Raw genomic sequence first — 19858 nt, 5'->3', positions numbered from 1 at the left:
ACAACTTTCTGAACTCTGTTCAAAATGTCCACGGCATCCGGAGCTAAGAAACCAAAAGGGTCAAAGACAAAGGGGATAAACACATGTTGATTCTCCAAACATGCAAGCTCTCTCGTGTTTAGCAACCTTGCCCGATGCCGCCTTCAATGCTGCCTGACCTGCTACAAAATTTAGGTAACTAATTTTTTTTCATAAGTCTCTGCTAAAATTAATTAGACTATTCTTAACAAAATATTAATTTGTTATACCAAAAATATTCCAATAATATAATGAAAAGCGGCTATATTTCAACCCTTTTATACCCTATAAAATACAAAATGTAAAACAAAATGGTAATCATTATCGAACATGGGTGCCACCTTCATTTGCGCCTTAAATTCTCCAAACCCAACTACCATATACTTTATTTCATCTTAAATTTTTAATAATATTCGACATAAATCCAACACTTATATACCAACCCAAATGAAACCTCAAACTCAATCCCACAATGTCTCAAAAACCACCTCTAATTATTTTGTTTATTATCCTCTATATTTTCCTCACTTCAAACTACTCTACCAATGCACTCACACCACCAAAACAAAAAACTAAACCACAAACCAATGTCATCAACCAATTCTTAACTCTTCAAAACAAGGCTCGAGCCGCCCTACGAATGTCACCACTTGTGTGGGACGTCGGGCTAGCACGATATGCTGACATGTACGCTAGAAAAAGGCGTCAAGATTGCTTGTTAAAGCATTCGAATGGACCGTATGGGGAGAATATATTTTGGGGTAGTGGTGATGGGTGGACACCGGCTCAAGCAGCATTGGTGTGGGTCGCGGAGCAACGATGGTATAGCTACGGCTCGAATAAGTGTAATGGAGGAAGGGAGTGTGGACATTATACACAAATTGTGTGGAAAAAGACTAAGAGGATTGGGTGTGCTAGAGTTACATGTTTTGGTGGTAGAGGTGTTTTCATGACATGTAATTATTATCCTCCTGGTAATTATATTGGTGAGAAACCTTACTAAGTTGTTGTATTTTTGGTAGACAGCATGCCAATAAATCAAAATGTGTCTTATCATGTATCAAAAAACATTAAAGACAGTTCAGAGACAGATTAATGTTATGTGAAATAAATTATGTGAGTGTACATGTCTTTGAGTCTAATAGATAAAAATGATTATTCGGCTTCTTTGTACTTTTCTAAGTCTTACAAATAATGCACATGCATGAATGTGATCAATGTGTATAGGCATAAAATAGAGTTACAAATTCGGTGAATTACATAGTGTAAACTCGCATAAAATATAGACCGATGTGATAGTCCAATAATTTATTTTGAACATTTATTGTACAGTATTTTTATTTAACTATCAATTTTAATTGCTAGTTGTTTAAAAACAAACTTTCAATTTAAGTCTAAGCAGTTAACGTCATCTAACAACCGTTACATATGTGAGTTTCAATGAAAAAAAAATTGTAGAGTTTTCACCTAAAAGTAAAAAAAGCAACAACGTTTTACAAAAGCAACACATATTAAAGTTCATAAGAGCAGAAAAAATGTTAAAAGAATGACCTAAAATCTCAACATATACTCTTATTGGATCAATATGTTGCCAATAATTGCTTACCATCCATAGATTAACGTTCATAGTGCGAAGGAACCTAAATTATAAATCGTTAATGATGAACTCTACCGTTTTGATTAAAAGTTGGTTGAGCGATGGAACGTTGAAGCATCGGCTATTAGGTTAAATGATTTGAAATTGAAATATGCAGACAAATTGGCGAAATATGTTAAGAATTCAGTCGTTTTGTTTAAAAAAAAAACCTCTACTGTTAATATATTAAGCTAAAATTGATAGTTAAATGAAAGTATTTTTCCATAAAAACTTAAATAAATTATTGAACTAAATTTGATATTAAGAAACCACGTGAACTAAACTTTAATTTTTATTTTTTTTTTTTTGCACAACATGATTTTTGAAAACAAAAAAAGGAAAGGACAAAAAACGAGTGCTAGCAAGAGGCTAGAAAGCTAAGAGAAATAAATACAAATAATTAAGAACCAAAAAGAAAAGAAAATTCGGCTAACAAAAGAGTTAGCATTATTGTAAAGAACACTGGTAATTGCTCAATTAATTCAAAATTCTTCACCTTTGATCCTGATCTACACATAATAAAGGTATAAAGCCTATATATCTTCAATGGATCATAAAATAGAAACATATTTGGTGTCAAAACATATATGCAATACATTTTTACTATTTTTTTTTTTAATTTCAAGGAAGTTAGACAAGGAAAAGGATTTAATACGTGTGTCCCTTCCTGACAGTATATGTAATACATTTTCACTACTTTTTTAATTTTAAAAATCGTTAGTACATGTAATATAGTTTTTCACCTAAAACATATATGTAAAGATTTAATAATCATAAATTGATACTTCAACCTCGTGTGATACATATGTTATACATGGTGTAAACAGTTTTGCTTAAAAAAGACAGAAAAACTCTATTTTTACATGAAAATCAGCATTGCATTAAAAGAATACAAAATTATCTATAAGGTTTATAAAAGAAAAAAAAAGTCAAATTTATAGGTGAGTTATTGGCAAGTGGGCTCCCAAAACCACAAACTAAAGCCCTCAAAAGATAATATCAGGGCCCTCAATTCCTCAAAATTAAAATGCCTAAATTGGCATAAATTACAAAATCAAATTTCTTTGTTTTTTTTCGTTACCAAATGAATCTTAGATTCCTAGGGGATGCCTGAATAAAAGCTTTATGTATGCCCTGCTTTCATATTTGAACTCCTCTCGGCACCATACTTTGAAGCGAGTACTCGGAGAGTACCCGGCCTTATAGACCTACTTTTACAACATTGGTTAATATATTTATGTCTTTTGTTTTCGACAGCTAAACTACATCTAGATTCACCTTACCTGCATACGCGGATTTAAACCATTGACCTCCAAAGTAAAGGGAGTACCTACCAAACACCTGAATATAGTTGGCCCAAATGCATATTCGTCGTATTTTGTAATTACATGGTGAGAATATAACTTTAATTAGGGTTGTTCAAAAAGCTCGGGCTCGTGGCTCGTTCAATAAAAGCTCAAATAAAACTAACTAAAAAAATCTTGATTTGAAACATCCTGAGCTGAGTTGGCTCATTTTTGTTATCAAGCCAAAATTGACCTAGGCTCGGCTCGATCATGGCTCGGATCGTTGGCTCAATCTAAATCTCGTTTAACTTCAAAATCGAGCTAGAGCCTTAGTTGAGTTGCTCCCTTTAGTTTCGAGTCTGAGCTCGAAACCACCCTCGCTCGACTCGGGCTCAACTCGTGACCAGCCCTACTTTTAACAAGAAGTATCTATTATCTAATAAAAGAGCCGCAGAATATGGACCGGCCCAGTTTACATCTAAACTTTAGAAAACACTTTTTAAAACATGGGCTGGACCAGTTGAGGCCCAAATAAAAAAATAACTAGAAACCTGGCCACTCTAGTGGTCTGCTAAACAATAAGCATCGACAAACAAGGCTTATCACATGAGAGAGAAATCAACGTTAGTGTGGCCACTGGCCAGCCCAATCAACTTGATCCATTAACACAAAACTATTTTATTCCTAACAAAATAATTAATAATCACATTTCTATAGCAAATACCATTAATAAAAATTAAAGTTAATTTGGGTTACTTAAAGATGATCCTATAAGTTTCGAACCTGAGGGGCTGGATGGTCATTTTACTCGATGGAGTATGTTAATTAAACGCTAACGTCTGAGACTTAGTAGTTGATTAGGATGTTCATAGTCCTCAAGGTGTGATCCCCTCGTTTGTTTCTCTCGAATGTGATCATCTTTCTATGTTTTCTATCTATGGTTTCGTCTCACCGGTGATTCTTATTTGTTCTTTGTTTATTCTTGTTGTCGTTTCTGTTTTATATCATCTATTGTCAATCCGAGTTCTTATCGATTGTTGTATTTGTCCGTTCTTGTATTTGTCATTCGGTAAACACTTCTGATTTGGGATTAATAAGATGAGATTCACCATTTCTGACACAATCCTATTTATTCAATTAGTTAAAAAAAATATTACTTTATCAATTTGATTTGATGTAAACATATTACAAACTAAATGATTAAACACAATATTTTTGATCCGTTTCTTTTAACAATATTTTTGTTAATGTTCGGTACTGTTTAACAAGATTTTTATAACAACACATTTTGTAGCCACAAGTATGTGACAAGAATTAGGCAAAGTCTAAATTCTAGTGGTTCTAATCCACTTTCATAATTTTGTTTTAGATTTTGATTAAGGAAAATTAAGGTCAAAGTTTTGGTTTGCACATGAATAAAGATATTATTTGAACTTGCACACCAAGTTATATGATAATATTTGTATTATTTCATACCTTACATTTGTTGGTCTAAACTAAGATAAAAACCTCCAATTTTTGCCAAGTTTTTGTTGAGATAAAGCTCGACCATCCTAACATATGTTAGCTTTGGTAAAGGATTATGAAATGCCATGTGTGTGTCCATAGCATTTAAAGCCAATGCAGGAAATATTTCTCCATTTGATAGGTTGATTTCAATTAATAACTTTCATGTTCTTTTATATTACTTAAAACTTAAAAAAGTTAAATAAATAATATCACTCAAACTTTCATTATACGTTTGGAGCAGTAGATATCGCCGATATATCACCGATATATCAGTGATATATCGGTTATCGGTCCTTTGGCGATATGTAAATCAGAATATCGTAACCAATAATATCAACGATATTGACCGATATTTGACTAAAATTTGACCAATATATCACCGGTATTCCCGATATCAGTGTTTTAAGTCTTAATTATCAACTTTTAGTGTTCAATGTTATTGTTTGAAGTCTTAATTATCAACTTTTAGTGTTCAATGTTAGGGTTTTAAGTCTTAATATGTTCTACTTGTTACGATTGTTAGTGTTTTGCATTTGCAAATGGTTAATTTGTTAATGTTGGGAGGTTATACTGAATTGTTATTGTTAAATAGCTATATATATGATTTTTACATGATAATTAAATTACCGATATCTCACTGCAATAGACGATGTCTCAGATATCGGTCCTTGACCGATATCCGATATTTTTTCGCATTAACTGCTTAGCGTTAAGGATATACCATAAAAACCAACATACTTTTTCTCAAACTTTCAAGATTGTGTTTTGTAATTCAAAATAGCGTAGGGGGCGCAACTTTTTGTCCGTCTGCCTTCTGTTTTGATGTAAACATTGGTTTTTAAATATTATGAGTAATAAAGATGGTTTCGATCTTAATAATCAAGCCCTTTCGTTTATCCTTTTATGGCTACCGTATCTAACAAGTGAGATTGGATTGGATGTGAATGGAAATTAGATATCAATTCAAGCTCAATAATATCAATAATATCTTGAGGTTGACCTACTGTCCCTCCACTCACGAGGATATGTCCCTTAATATCATGGGCATTAAGTACTAGGTTTGTGTAAGGCTCTGGAAACAAGTGCGGTGTGATTGAGATGTATTCATATTATGTGTCATATACTCATATGCCTTAGTGTTAACATAATACAAGATTATACAACCAAGTATACCAATACAATTTAGATGTAAATTTATTATTTATGATTTATAAATTTAAAATACTCGAAATGTAAGAAGGTGGGTGATGTGCGAAGGGTGGGCGTGGCTTTCTACTCGCCACACTCGAGTTCAACAAGCTTCATAGCACATCGCCCTGTATTGATCGAGTTAGGAGTTTAAGTAACTTTTGGGAGCTTTACCACTCGAAAGATATTTAAGGGTGAGTGATGTAAAAAGCTATGTGAATTGGGTTGATTACGTCGCTTATACCAGTTTGTGTAGTCATGGGTTAAAACTTGTGGCATGTGAAGTGGGTTTGTTACATCGATTGTACCAATTTGGGTTGTTATGGGTTAAAACACGTGACACGATAATATTGACGGTTTAAGTCCCCCCCCCCCCCCCCCCCAACCCTAAACATGCAAGTTTGTAGGCCATGTCACCTAATATTTACTCTTACCTTGTCGAGACAACTCTCTCATAGAACAACCATTACTAGTAAAACTATTGAGCATAATCAAGATCCAAAGTTCTTGATTGTTCAGTATTTCGCTTGGAGGGCCCACATAAATTAACTTAAACCATCACATATTTTAATATTTATATGCTTTACAAACATTATAATAAAGATTAAAGGTATTTTATACATCATACACATAACGTTTTTTAATAATATAGTTATTAACAATGAGAAGAAACCATAAATACAAAGAATTAGAGAAAGAATAATTATTTGGTCCAATAAAAGAAAATCTTAATGCAACGAGATTAAACTTAGAATTAGAGCACTAGGAATTTAGAAGTTAGGATTGAGGCCCCCACCATTAAGTTTGTTACTTCTTAAGTATGTTTGTTTGTTTGTTTTTTTTAATTACTTTATATAGAAATATGTTAATTATTTAATTCAATTTTATATTTGAACTAGCTTTAGTATATGTATTTATTATTATTAAATTTGATGTGTATTATTATAAATGAAAAGGGTCAAAGTTTTATACGCTCGCAAAGAAGGTCCTAGAATGATCACATTTTCTAACGAAGCTTATTAATAAGTTAAAATGATTAAAGTATTACAAGAGTTAATAAGAAAACTAAATTAGTGAAAGTTCTTTTCATAACTACTTTAAATATTTAAATTGATTTTAAAATGTTTCCCACACCCTAGGGGCGTTCTTAAAGTATTTTTCGGATTTTAAGTTGTTCTGGTTTGAGTTCAAAATAAATTTACCCAAGAACCGACCTGAATAAGTTTGGATTCGGGTTAAATGGATTGGGTTTCAGGTTTAACAAGTTAAAGAATATAATTTCATCCACGTTTAACAATATCTTAAATTAAAAAAACCATATTCCAAATTTCATAAAACCATAACTAATTCAAGTTTAACATACAACCAAATTCAACAATAACATAATCCGAAACCTTCGTATATATTTAGCAAAGAATGAAATGTAATATACAAGCATCCATAAGACGGGTTTGAACATGATAGCAAGTTTATGAGTGTTGTGGATTAATACTTGAGGTTGGATTGAACAAATATACTCAATACATATTAGTTTAAATACTATTACCATTTTATGGTTACGAATTGAAGATACATACTCAATTGATTTGCATCATGATAATTAATACATGCATCAATACATTATTGACAAGAGTCTTGAGAACAGCCGAACAAGCATACATAAGATCTCCCCGTTACTTCATGCTCTAAATTATCCTGTAAAAATTTGGGATACATGCCTCTGGTTATTCGGTCAACCCGAGTTTGTGTTTCAATCCAAAAACCGACCTGACTTATTTATCTCATGTTCGGATTAGAAGTTTAATCTGGTCGGGTTATCTGGTCCGCTTCGGGTCGGGTATGGTTAAAAACACCCCCCCCCCCCCCTCCCCCATTAACTCTAGTACTACTAAACTATAGTTGTTGAAATCCCAAAATTAACAATCTATGTTGTAGTTCCTATTATTTACTAATAATATGAAAACTTTATGAAAGTTTAAAATGATAAAAGAGATACAACTTAGATTATATGAATTTAAATTATAAACTTTTTTCATATTTCATAATAATCTAATAATTAGTTTTGTAAACAAACCAAACCCTGTCATTATTGACACGTACTGCTACACATGTATTAAAAAATGGTTCCATATAAGATCGAACCACCGACCACCGGCTTATTTTATAATTTGATATTTGCCGGCCATTTATATACGTCATGTGGTGCGTAATCACCATGCAAACTCATTTATATGCATCTTTTACCCAATTGACCAATTATGTATTTTTTTAATGAACAACGATTCATTGGACACTGGTTAAATTCATCGTATCAGGATATATTTGTATGTTGATTTAAGAAAAACTATCACCACGCCTGAAGACACGATGATATAGTGAGATAAAACTCGTTCAATTCAAGGATCCAACTAGTGAACGCCAAATACTCGCCTAGTCTCCCGCCATCACCCTAGTGCCACTTAATCTAAATGCTAGTAGCAGGAATCGAACCTTGTCACATAAAGCGTCAAGTCTTTTCCTTATCATTTCATCATCAGCTTATGGTCAATTGTTATTTACTTTTCAGTTTCGGATATATACGTTAGTTGTTAAAAAGTAAAGAATATATGTTAGGACCATTACCTAAATATAAGAAAATTCTTAAAATAACGCAAAAGAAAAATCTTAACATGTATAGTTCGGTAAATGAGTATGAATTTTTCTGGCAATTAGACCGAGTATATATATATATAACCTAATATCATACTCATCGTATTCATGTGAGTTTTAGCTAAAACACAAATACTTACATTTTTATAATTCAAAACATTTATATAGTTTATTATTTAAATTAAAATAAAACATAAAATCTAGAATTTTAAGCTTTATTAAATCATAATACACCATTGATTACAACGGTGTATCTAAACTATTTAAACCAACAAATTTAAGTTGTCCAAATACAACAATATGCTAACTATTTGCAAAAGCGTACTTTATCAATTACAACAATGTGTAAAATGAATTATAACATGCGGGGCGAAATTATCTACGTCTAGTGCACAAACGAATTGTACGTAGGATTACTATGGTGCGTCTAAAACAACTTTAAATTCAACGAACACATCTAATCTCGTTCTAAACTACAAGTCAGTTATGTTTTTCCCTACTATCATAAGAATATTCTTTATTTTTTAAAATTTGTAATGGAATTTTCTAGGTGCTTGTTTGTTTCTAAATACAGGACCACTTCGTAGTTTTAGAATAAAAAATTTATATGATAAAATTTATCACGTCTATATAGACCATATAAATAATTAAACACGTGTTTCCAGTTTTATTTTATCTTGCTATACTTTTAAAGTAAACAACAATTTTTATATGACATTATTCTAAAGTTTTCACCTAGATGTCAACTAGATATCATGTCATATGTTTTTTATCTTACTAATTGTCAACTCACGTCATTCGTATTATATAAACCTTAACAGGAAAACTGTTTATTATATATTTTTTAGAGTTTACCTGTTCAATTTGCATATGATATAATGGATTGGATGTTCAAACGAATTTGGTGTTTATGAACCCCATTGGTGTAGATGTCTCTACTGAAATCGTATTGAACACAATGGTGGTCGTAAAAGGTTTAGAGTTCATGACTGCGCAGAGTTTTTTCATCTAAATGGCCTCCAAATCGATTTTCATTGTTTTCTCGAGTACAACAGGAACACTCATGCGCTAATATGGTTGATATATTTGAATAGCTTTAAAATAAGGTTGACCGTTATGAATGTTGAATGATAATTATGGTTTTGTTGTTTCTTTAGTTGTACTAGGGATATTTAAGATGTTTTTGTATAATCTTTTTATGAAGTATTAGGTTTTCTTATAAACTAGCAGCTTTATGTTAATGTGTGTTTGTATTATGATGATATATTTTATCAATGTTATTATTATTATGTGCATTTAAATTTATTTGCTAGAATTTAATTACAATATAAAATAATGGTTCTAAAATGTTATTTGTAATTTGTAAACATCCTATTAAAAAAAAAATTACTTCGAATCTCATAATAGTTTCCAGCTTTATTACCGAATTCTGTTAAAATACCAATTAATTATTTCAATTTATATTTGAGATTCAAATAAATATACTCATTATAATTTCTTTATATTGTTACTTAATATATAATACCATGTTGCTTAATTTATGCGTAAAAATGCATAAATACGTATCACTTTAAAGCCTTTTAATTTTTTCAATTATGCCAAATTGAATTCAAAACATATAAAAACCTGATAACTTTTATTATTTGATGAAATCTCAACAAATTTTTCATTTTTATATTAGACCAATTTATAATTATGTCTAAATGTCAAATATGAATGCCAAAATAAACCCACATTAAAACATTTCAAAAATAAAAAATCTTTCCATTTTTTTGAAAGTTTACTAATTAATCAATTGTTGTTTAAATTTTTTCTAATTATGTCAAAATTATTTAGTACAAAACGTATTAACAGACATCAAATCGCATAAACGGAGGTCAAAATGCATAAACGAAGGTCAAAACGCATAAACGGGGGTGAAAACGCATACATAAGTTCAGAACGCATAAACGGACGTCAAAACGCATAAATGGGGGTGAAAACGCATAAACTGAGGTCAAATCTCATAAAGGAGGTCAAAATGCATAACGGACATCAAACCGCATAAACAGACATCAAAACGCATAAAGAAGTTCAAAACGCATAAACAAAGGTCAAAAGGCATAAAAGAGGTCAAAACACATAAACGAAGGTCAAAACCCATAAAGGAGGTCAAAACGCATAAACGGAGATCAAAACGCATAAAGGAAGTCAATATGCATAAACGGATGTCAAAACGCATAAACGGACGTCAAAACACATAAACAGACGTCAAAAGCATTAACGAAGGTCAAAACGCATAAACGCATGTCAAAACACATGAAGGAGTTCAAAACCCATAAAGGATATCGAAACGCATAAACAGACATCAAAACGCATAAACTGAGTTCAAAAGGCATAAACGCATGTCGAAACGCATAAACGGAGGTGAAAACGCATAAACTAAGGTCAAATCTCATAAATGAGGTCAAAACGCATAAACATATATCAAAACGTTTATATATATATATATATATATATATACATATTCCCATTTTGACCTTTGTTAGAAGTAATTCGAATTTGTAGTAGCCAAGCAGATCCAAGATATTCACAATATAAAGTTGATCACTCATTTCAAAGTTCATATTGTTTGGATAAAGGGGGCGAATGCTGTAGATTATCAGTCTACCTGGAATTGGACCATATTGTCATTTTGTATTATAATATTAAAGATGTGTTGGTATATTGTTAGTTTAAATAATAGCCGGAGTATTATGTATTTGGAACTATGACCCATGTTTGAAAAAATGAAGTATCTTATTTTAAAAATTCTTTTGTAATTGCTTTATATTTTTAACTATGTGTAACATGAGCTCTAACCTAGCTTTTCTAATAAAGTAGTAAATCTTTTTTACATACGAATACTAGTTAATTCTTTAGATCGTTACTGTAGGAAGTCTCATCTTCCTTCACTTACTATATATGTTATCAATTTATTTATCACTAAATGTTGTTTCTATGAATCATAAGACTAGGTGTTACGGGCGTTAAAAACCCTCCATCTTGAATATATAACAACGCACAAATCATTACTACTACCTCAAACATATAGTCGCCAAACAAGTAAATGCCCCCTTGGCGGTTAGCGCTAGTGCAGTAATGAGTAAAGGACTTTAAATGATGGGGCCAACTATAAATACAATCAATTACTATACCCTGCTCTCATTTTATAAACAAAAAAATAATAATAACAATTATGTTTTACTTAAACCACTATACGTTGCGTCTAGGGGTGTTCAGTATTCGAATCGGACTCGAATAACTCGAAATTCGATTCGAATCGTATTCGAATTTGAAGGTTCGAATTCGATTCGGATTCGATTTTATAAATCGAATTTCGAATCGAATACAAATTGATGCTTTTAAATTCGATTCGATTCGAAATTCGAATTCAAACTATACATTTTATTTTGTTATATATATACATACTTATGAAAAGATAAATCACATAAATGTTTTTAATATTTTGAGTTATATAGATCAAAAATTGAAAGTTAATCACTTTGGTCAATAATTAATGTAATTGGACAATACCATTTTGAATATTTAGGATGTGATAACTTTAAATGATTTATTTATTTTATGTGTTTGTACTTGTTAAAAAACTCAAATTTGTAGTGTTTTGAAACTGAAATAGATTTTTTTTAACTGAGATTCGAATTCGAACTTCATTCTCGAAGTTCGAATTCGAATTAAATTTCGAATTAGCTTTTCTGAATTCGAATCGAATTGAATTTGTTAAATCTATTTCGAATTCGAATCGAATTGTAATCAAGCTTCAAAATTTCAAAATTCGAATAATGTGATTCGAATATTCGAATATTTGAAATTCGATTCATTGAACACTCCTAGTTGTGCATGTGGTTGAATGCCCCTACGCCTATGTAGCAGTTACCGAAAGCCACTACAAAATCAAGTTAATTCTATTAATTATTATAATTTGTTTTGTTATTTATCTTTTCTTTTGTTTTGTAATTCTTTTTCTGACCTTGTGTAGCAATATTTAAATCCATATACCACATATAGGTACCATGTATTTCTAAGACATAGAAATGTATATATTCCATCAAGTTGGAAGAGTGGTTCTACAAGATATCTTATTTTACTATTATTTTAATATTATTTTCTTCTACATTTTCTAAATTTGGAAGGGTAAGCAATGTTTGCAAAGAACACACGAACGGATTTTCGGAGAAAAATATCTCATTTTTATTATTATCTTTCGGCCGCTATGGTTTGAAGAATATTTATTATTATATATTAGTAGCTTTTCGCCTCCTGTATTACGTTTTATTTTACATTTGTTGTTTCTAATATTGTGAATATACTTTTTAGAAATTTAGTTTAATTTATTGTAAGGAAGTTGTATACTTGAACATATTTTTATTGATACATTTATTTTTTGTTATGTTCATTTATGTTCATTCTTAGATGAAACATTAAATAAATCATCTATTTAATGTTTTATATTTGTTCGTTTGTGTTCATGTGTTTATATCAATACAACATTTGTTGCTTATCCAGACAACGATTTTTGAAGTTTTCCCGACGACGTGTCATCGGTATAACGTTAAAAATCTTGTTCCGACGAATAGTTGCCGAGATAAGCGTTGTTGGCATTGATTCGTCCCGATAGAAAAAGAAAAATCTTTCCCGACGACACGTTGTCGAGATAGATATTACAAAAAACATTTTTATAAAAAAACTCATTTATATTATAAAAAGAAAAAAAATTAATAAATAAAAAATTATAACCCTATCCCAACAACATATCCTCGGTAAAGAAATTACAAAAAACATTTTTATAAACCATTTATTCATTTATTAAAGGAAAAAAAAAGATTTATTGTAGGTTTTGACTTAATTTCTAAAATTTGTATATAATTTCCAGATTTTGAATAAATTTTGCGTAGTATGTATTATATTTATATATTTCTTATTCATTTAGATAAAATTAATTTCTAAAAAATATAAAAAAGAATCTATTGTTTTGCATCCCTCGATGAACCATAAGTAGTCTTTTGGTTTTGCCAGGGTAGACTTCCACCCTCCAGGCAGTGTTGGTAATTCCTCGTTAGTGTGAGCGTAGGTAATCTCTTGATAATTCGCCATTGATAAAATTACTCATGCTGAAGTCACCAACAGATCTTCTTACACGAGTCCTTGTCAATAATAACTTTCACCGACGGGTTTAAAGTTATTGATTCTTGCTTATTTTTACTTTCAACCTCCATCTCATCTTAAGGATTATAATCTGTTATATTTGATGGATGATATTCGGGAGCTGAGTCGGGTTCCTACTTCGTATTGCTTTCGACTTCCTCAATGGCCTTTACTTCTTCCAAAGTATAATTCATTGGGTTTTATCCTGAAGAATCACTTGATAATTAGATATTTAGATTGGCATCTGCTCAATGTCGGGGAAGTAAACTGGCTAATACATCGTTTTCTTATTATTTTAATAATAAAAAAACTCCAAACTATTGTATTAAAACGTCGTTGAACAAAACGAAAATAACCAATCAACAGAAAGCATACCCATCATCGTACTATTCTATTCAAAACCATAGTTTTCATAAGACATGAACAACATTCATACGTAACAACCAAAGAATTAGCACATTTCCTTGGCATTTGATAAATAGTTTAACATGTTTTAGGCATTTGATAAAATAGTTAACATGTTTTAAAGATGTATACCAAGTGTAAGTTTTTCATGTTTGTTGATATCAAATTTTCCTACTTTTCAAGTTTTATAAAGGTACTTATCGTCATAAAGCCATATGAAATCAGGTTGTGTGTAATTCGATCTCCAACATATTATTAAAGGATATTACTGACCGGTTAGCGAGGAGATAATTAGCTACAGATTATCAACGACTCTTCTGGTGTCTCACTTAGATAAACCAATAAACCATAGAAAAACCATGATTAGAATTTATCGGAAGTATAATCTATACATTACTGATGGATTAACCATCAGCAAAGGGTCCCACAAAAAAATCATGAAATATGGGCTTACCCACGTTAGCAATCCATCAACTATTTGACTTTCCTAGGTTAAGATGTTCGACGATAATCTATCAGTTATTAGCCATTGATTGTCAATTGGATTTTATATTTACCTTCCTCTTGTTGGCTATTTACAAGATTCTATTGATGGCCGATCGATGATATTCGACAGATAATCATTAGAATAAACCATCGGAAAAAGGGTCATAAAATGGCAAAATCTAGGCTTTCCCTCCTCGACAATCCATTAGCCATTGTCGGACTTTCCAGGGTTAAGGTGTCTGTCAATAATACACGATGGATAGTCCGACGGTATCTTAGATTTACCTTCTTGTTGTCTTTTTTTACAGGATTTCATTGATGGTTCATCAATGATTATCAGCAGATACCGGCTGCCAATAATCTTGCGTTACTGATACTCATTTGAATAGTCGTGTAAAGTGATGAACACATTTACTATGAAACAAAGTTGCGTGTAACAATCAGTCATATGCAACTTATCATTCACTAAATATAAAGCAAACATTGATATTTGGTTACCTTTAACTCTCTAAGATTAAAGTCAAGCTTGAGAATACTTAGGTCGACCTTTTAGTTAAAATATCTTTAACTGTAAGTCCATAACTAGTAATATAAAAAGGGGCATTAATGTCCAACGAAGAATCTCAAGAGTCAATTAAAAATAACAAATGAGAAACCATCATTTATAATTGGATAATGACTTGTGTGAGTTGTCAATGTAACCGGCCGACCTTGTTGGCATTAAGTGGTATAATCTTTAATATAATGGGTAGCTTTGGCAAGTTCTAAAAAGATGGTGGGCCAATAGGGGCATCATGATATCCAACACAACTTTCTTGTTTTTGACATATAACCAAATAAGATCCTTTTCCTCCCACAAAATATATTAAAAATACTAATTGTAGGTTGCCACATTTTATGGGTGTTTCTTGGAGGGATTGTTAGCTCTAACTTGGTTTGTTCATCAAATTGGATTGTAGTTAATAATTAAATCCTTATTAATGATTATTCAAAAAATGATGTGTTTAAAGACACTACATTTTACAAGATTTTTGTAATTAGTGTTGGGTGTGGATTTTTATCCTCGGAATTGAGCTTAACTTAAGGATATTGACTCAAGCGATTATTCTGAGGAATGTACGTTGACTAATTCAGTTGTCCTATATTATCTAACTGTTTTGCAGATAAGAGCACGTGTTAAATATGTTTATGAGAACGTGGATTGCAACGGAATATAACTTGAACTTCGTCAGCCGACAAATGTGGAAGCTAACGGCTTGTTGAAGAAATAGTCTAGGGTTTCCGGATTTTTCGGGATAACAGTTGTAATCTTTTATTATATATTGAGCTAATAATATCATAGGTCACACACACTCTTTTACTACTTAGCTACTAGCAATCACTGTAACACTTAGCTTTCGATATTCAATCAGCTCCAACCCTTGTAACCACTTGTTTTCGATATTAATAAACTTGACGGTGATAGTTACCGCCCGGGGGTTTTTTGTACCGGCGATCATAATAATCAAGCGTTAATTCGACCAAAAGTTACGTTCATAATCCTTAACCGAAGCAAATTCGACTAAGGATTAAGTTGCAAACTCTTGACCGAAACGAAGACTATTATAATCAAGGGTTTTTTCTCTCGTGATCATATCTTTGTGTCCGATCTATTTACCATTTAGCACCTAGCCTCACGCACTAATTTGATCAAAAGTTAGTTGTTAATTTTTGACCGAAACAATTTGGCACCTACTGTGGGGCAAACGGTGCTTTGATCATTATTCATTCTCAAACGAAACCCTACTCTCAATATACACAACATGTCTTCACAACCCAAGATTGTTTCATCTTCTGCCGCAGCCTCAGAATCCTCAGCGAAACCTTCCATGCCTCCTCCTCCTTCTGTTGTTGTTATCCCAAAGAAACCTGACAACATTCAGAAGAAAGCTGCTACTCCAGTATTTTCGGGACCGAGACCATCCCCCCAGGATCCCGTTATGGTATCTAATAATGAACTTTTGTCTATTTATAAGCGATTATAGGAACAGATGGATCGCCAGAACAAGACCAACCAGATGCTGGTGAAAGAACTAGAAGATATCAGGAAAGCCAAGAAGCCGGCGGAAGAATTCACACCATTAATCCCGAGATCTCTGGATTTCACTCCTCCAGGATCCTCAGGATTGGTGCATCCGGAGTCAACCACGGCGTACAACCCTGGATCCTCGCTTTTCCAGCACTCAGGGTCCAGGGGATTGTACTCATCCGGATCCCAAGGATACTTGCATGCATCCATTGCTGGGCCGTTTCAACATGCAGGATCCTCAAGATTGGCGCAGGTCCTTATCAACAGGCGTTATCCTCAGGATTAGCGCAGCAGGGAGGATCCTCAGGTCCTTATCAATAGGTGGTATCCTCAGGATTTCCACAGCGGGCAGGATTCTCAGGAGTACCTCCATCAGGATTCTTCAATCCTCAACAGCCATATGCTCAGACTCAGCAATTTGCAGGGTCCTCCGAGGTGCACCAGGGAGACTTCATCCTGATGCAGGCTAACACCTCGAACACTCCATTTGTCACTCCAGGAAATACTATATTCGGGAATGCCAGCTACAACACCCAAACCGTTCCTCAGAATATTAATCAGGGTAACACTTTCAATACAATTCCTTTTAATGCTAATCAGGGATTTTTGCAGGATGCAGGCATAAGTTTAAGTTTAGCCTGAGAGTTACAGAAGCTTAAGGACATGATATCAAACGCCCCTGGCGTAATCGGTCCCATAGCTGAAGTTCCTACTGATAGCCACAAGATATCCCGGTTCGTGCCATCGATTAGCGACGTGCAGATCCCAAAACGGTTTCAAACCCCAAATATGAAACTGTATATGGCTCGACAGATCCTGAGGAACACGTCGCACAATACAGAGAACGTATGGAGATTAATCCAATCCCTATGGAAATCAAGGAAGCATGTCTTTGCAAAGGGTTTGGGTCTACCTTAACCGGAGCAGCCATGAAATGGCTACTGAGTATTCCCCCTAACACTATCAATTCTTTTTCTCATTTAGTTAACATGTTTAATAACCAGTTTTCTTGCAGTAAAACTTTTGAGAAAATGACAGGTAATCTTTATAGGGTTACCCAGAATCCTGGAGAATCCTTGAGAGATTTTATTACCAGGTTTAGTAAGGAGTCGCTGGAAATCCCGAACCTAAACCCAGCTTCAGCAGTGGAAGCTCTCAAGTTGGGGTTAGAGAAGGGATCCTCTTTCTATGATGATCTCGTTATGACTCCATGCAGGTCATTAGATGAAGCAAGAAGCAGAGCTCTAAGGTTTATCAGGCTAGAAGACAACAAGTAAAATTCTAAGGTCGATATCCCAAAGTATGATCAGACGAACAGGAAATTCGAATCCCCGGGAAAGTGTTTTCGAGCAAAGCCTTACCACAAGCCTGATAACCCCAGGATTAATGTAGTAGATTAAGAAGATGACGAAGATCAGAAGGGAGATCAGCTATCTTCTCAGCAAGGGCCACCTGAAAGAACTACTTGGAAAGAAGAAGGGAAGAGAGCAAGATCCCGAGAAAATTCCTGAAAAGCCAGCTCCTCCACCAATGGATGCAAGAACAATCATGTTTATATCCGGAGGATCTGACATCTGTGGAACCTCTTATTCTGCTGCAAAGAGAAATGCTGACCAAAGAAAATTAGAAGTGGCTGACAGGCCAACAAAGACATCTATTCTCACTCAAGAGAGGATTGTATCCTTCGATGAAAGTGATAGAGCCAATGTTCAGGATCCTCATCATGATAGTTTGGTAATAACTTTATATGTGGCTAACCATTATGTACGCAGGATCCTCATAGATAGCGGAAGCTCTGTCAACATTATTCAATTAGATGTGCTGAAAAGGATGAATATTCCTGAGAATGAGATAGTCCCTAGTTCCTCGGTGGAGAAACTAAAAACACTATTGGGGAGATTAAGCTCCCAATATATGTCGAAGGGGTAAATAAAATGCAAAAATTTTATGTTATTGACTGTTTATCTTGTTGCAATATTATATTAGGCAGCCCTGGATACATGATATGAAAGCAGTTCCCTCCACTTATCACAAATGTGTAAAACTCTCAAGTCCATGGGGAGTTATCAAAATCATGAGTGACCAACAAGACGCCAAGAATTGCTACACCTCTTCAATGAAGTGTACTACCAAACCCTAGCAGGCGTAGCAATTACAGAAGCCAGCACGAGGCGTAATGGAGGCCAGGGAAAAAGAAATTAAAGAAGTACCTCTTTATCCCGAGGAACCTGAAGCCAAAGTGCTGATAGGAACTAGCATTCCTGAGGATATTGAGTCAAAATTGCTCGATTTCCTCATGACAAGGCTATCAACATTTTCATGGAAACATGAAGATATGACAGGTATTTCTAAAGATATTATAACACATAAACTTGGAATTGATAACTCTTTCAGGCCAATCCATCAAAAGAGAAGAAAGTTTGCACCTGAAAGAAACATAATCATTCGAGAAGAAGTAGAAAGACTCTTGAAGGCAAAAATGATTAGGGAAGTTCAATATCCCCGATGGTTAGCAAATGTGGTGGTTGTACAGAAAAAGAATGGCAAATGGAGAGTTTGTGTAGATTTCACAGACTTGAAAAAGGCTTGTCCTAAAGATCCATTCCTTCTACCACACATTGATTCAATGGTGGATGCTACAGCTGGTCATGAGATGCTGACATTTATGGACGTATCCTCAGGATTTCAGCAAATCTATATGGAGCCCTCAGATCAAGAAGATATGGCCTTCATGACTCCCACAGGTATTTATTGTTATATTGCTATGCCCTTTGGACTTAGAAATGCAGGTGCAACCTATCAGAGGTTAGTTAACATGATGTTCAAAGAGCAACTGGGGGACACAATGGAGGTCTATATTGATGATATGGTGGTGAAGTCCAAGAAAGCTGAAGATCACCTTCAAGATCTCAAGACAACATTTGATATCCTCGAAAATACAACATGAAGCTGAATCCTTCGAAATGCCATTTCGGAGTGAAGGCTGGAAAATTCTTGGGATACATGGTCACCAAAAGGGGGATAGAGGCGAGTCTGGAACAGATACAAGCTATCCTGAATCTAAAATCCCCATAATCAGTTAAGGATGTTCAAAGGCTGACCGGCAGGATAGCAGCACTAACAGATTCATATCCAAATCCTCAGAAAAGTGCAAAGAATTTTATGATATCCTGAAGAAAAACAAGAAGCCATGAGGAAGATTTAGCATCCTTAAAAGCTTATCTTTCTTCTGCTCCTCTACTGGTAAAACCCGAGGAAGGTGAATCTCTATCTCTATATCTTGCTGTATCAAATAATGCTATAAGTGCAGTTTTGGCTAAGGATCTCGAAGGTCAGCAACACCCCATATATTATGTAAGTAAAAATCTTTTGGATGCTGAAACCAGGTATTCTTATCTTGAGAAATTAATTTTAGCCCTTATTATGGCA

At 33.3% G+C, this 19858-nt stretch overlaps 1 pseudogene; it reads left to right on the top strand.

Moving 5' to 3' along the window:
• Positions 1-475: 475 nt before the first annotated feature.
• On the top strand, positions 476-1030 carry LOC143544913 (pathogenesis-related protein PR-1 pseudogene; annotated as a pseudogene).
• The last annotated feature ends 18828 nt before the right edge of the window (positions 1031-19858 follow it).

This window comes from Bidens hawaiensis, unplaced genomic scaffold (genome assembly GCF_021521415.1).
Source record: "Bidens hawaiensis isolate Kalapana, Puna unplaced genomic scaffold, B.hawaiensis_p1.1 tig00013803_1, whole genome shotgun sequence".
Lineage (NCBI taxonomy): Eukaryota > Viridiplantae > Streptophyta > Magnoliopsida > Asterales > Asteraceae > Bidens > Bidens hawaiensis.
The sequence above is the reverse complement of the archived record's forward strand: the minus strand, read 5'-3'. Positions and strand labels throughout refer to the sequence as shown.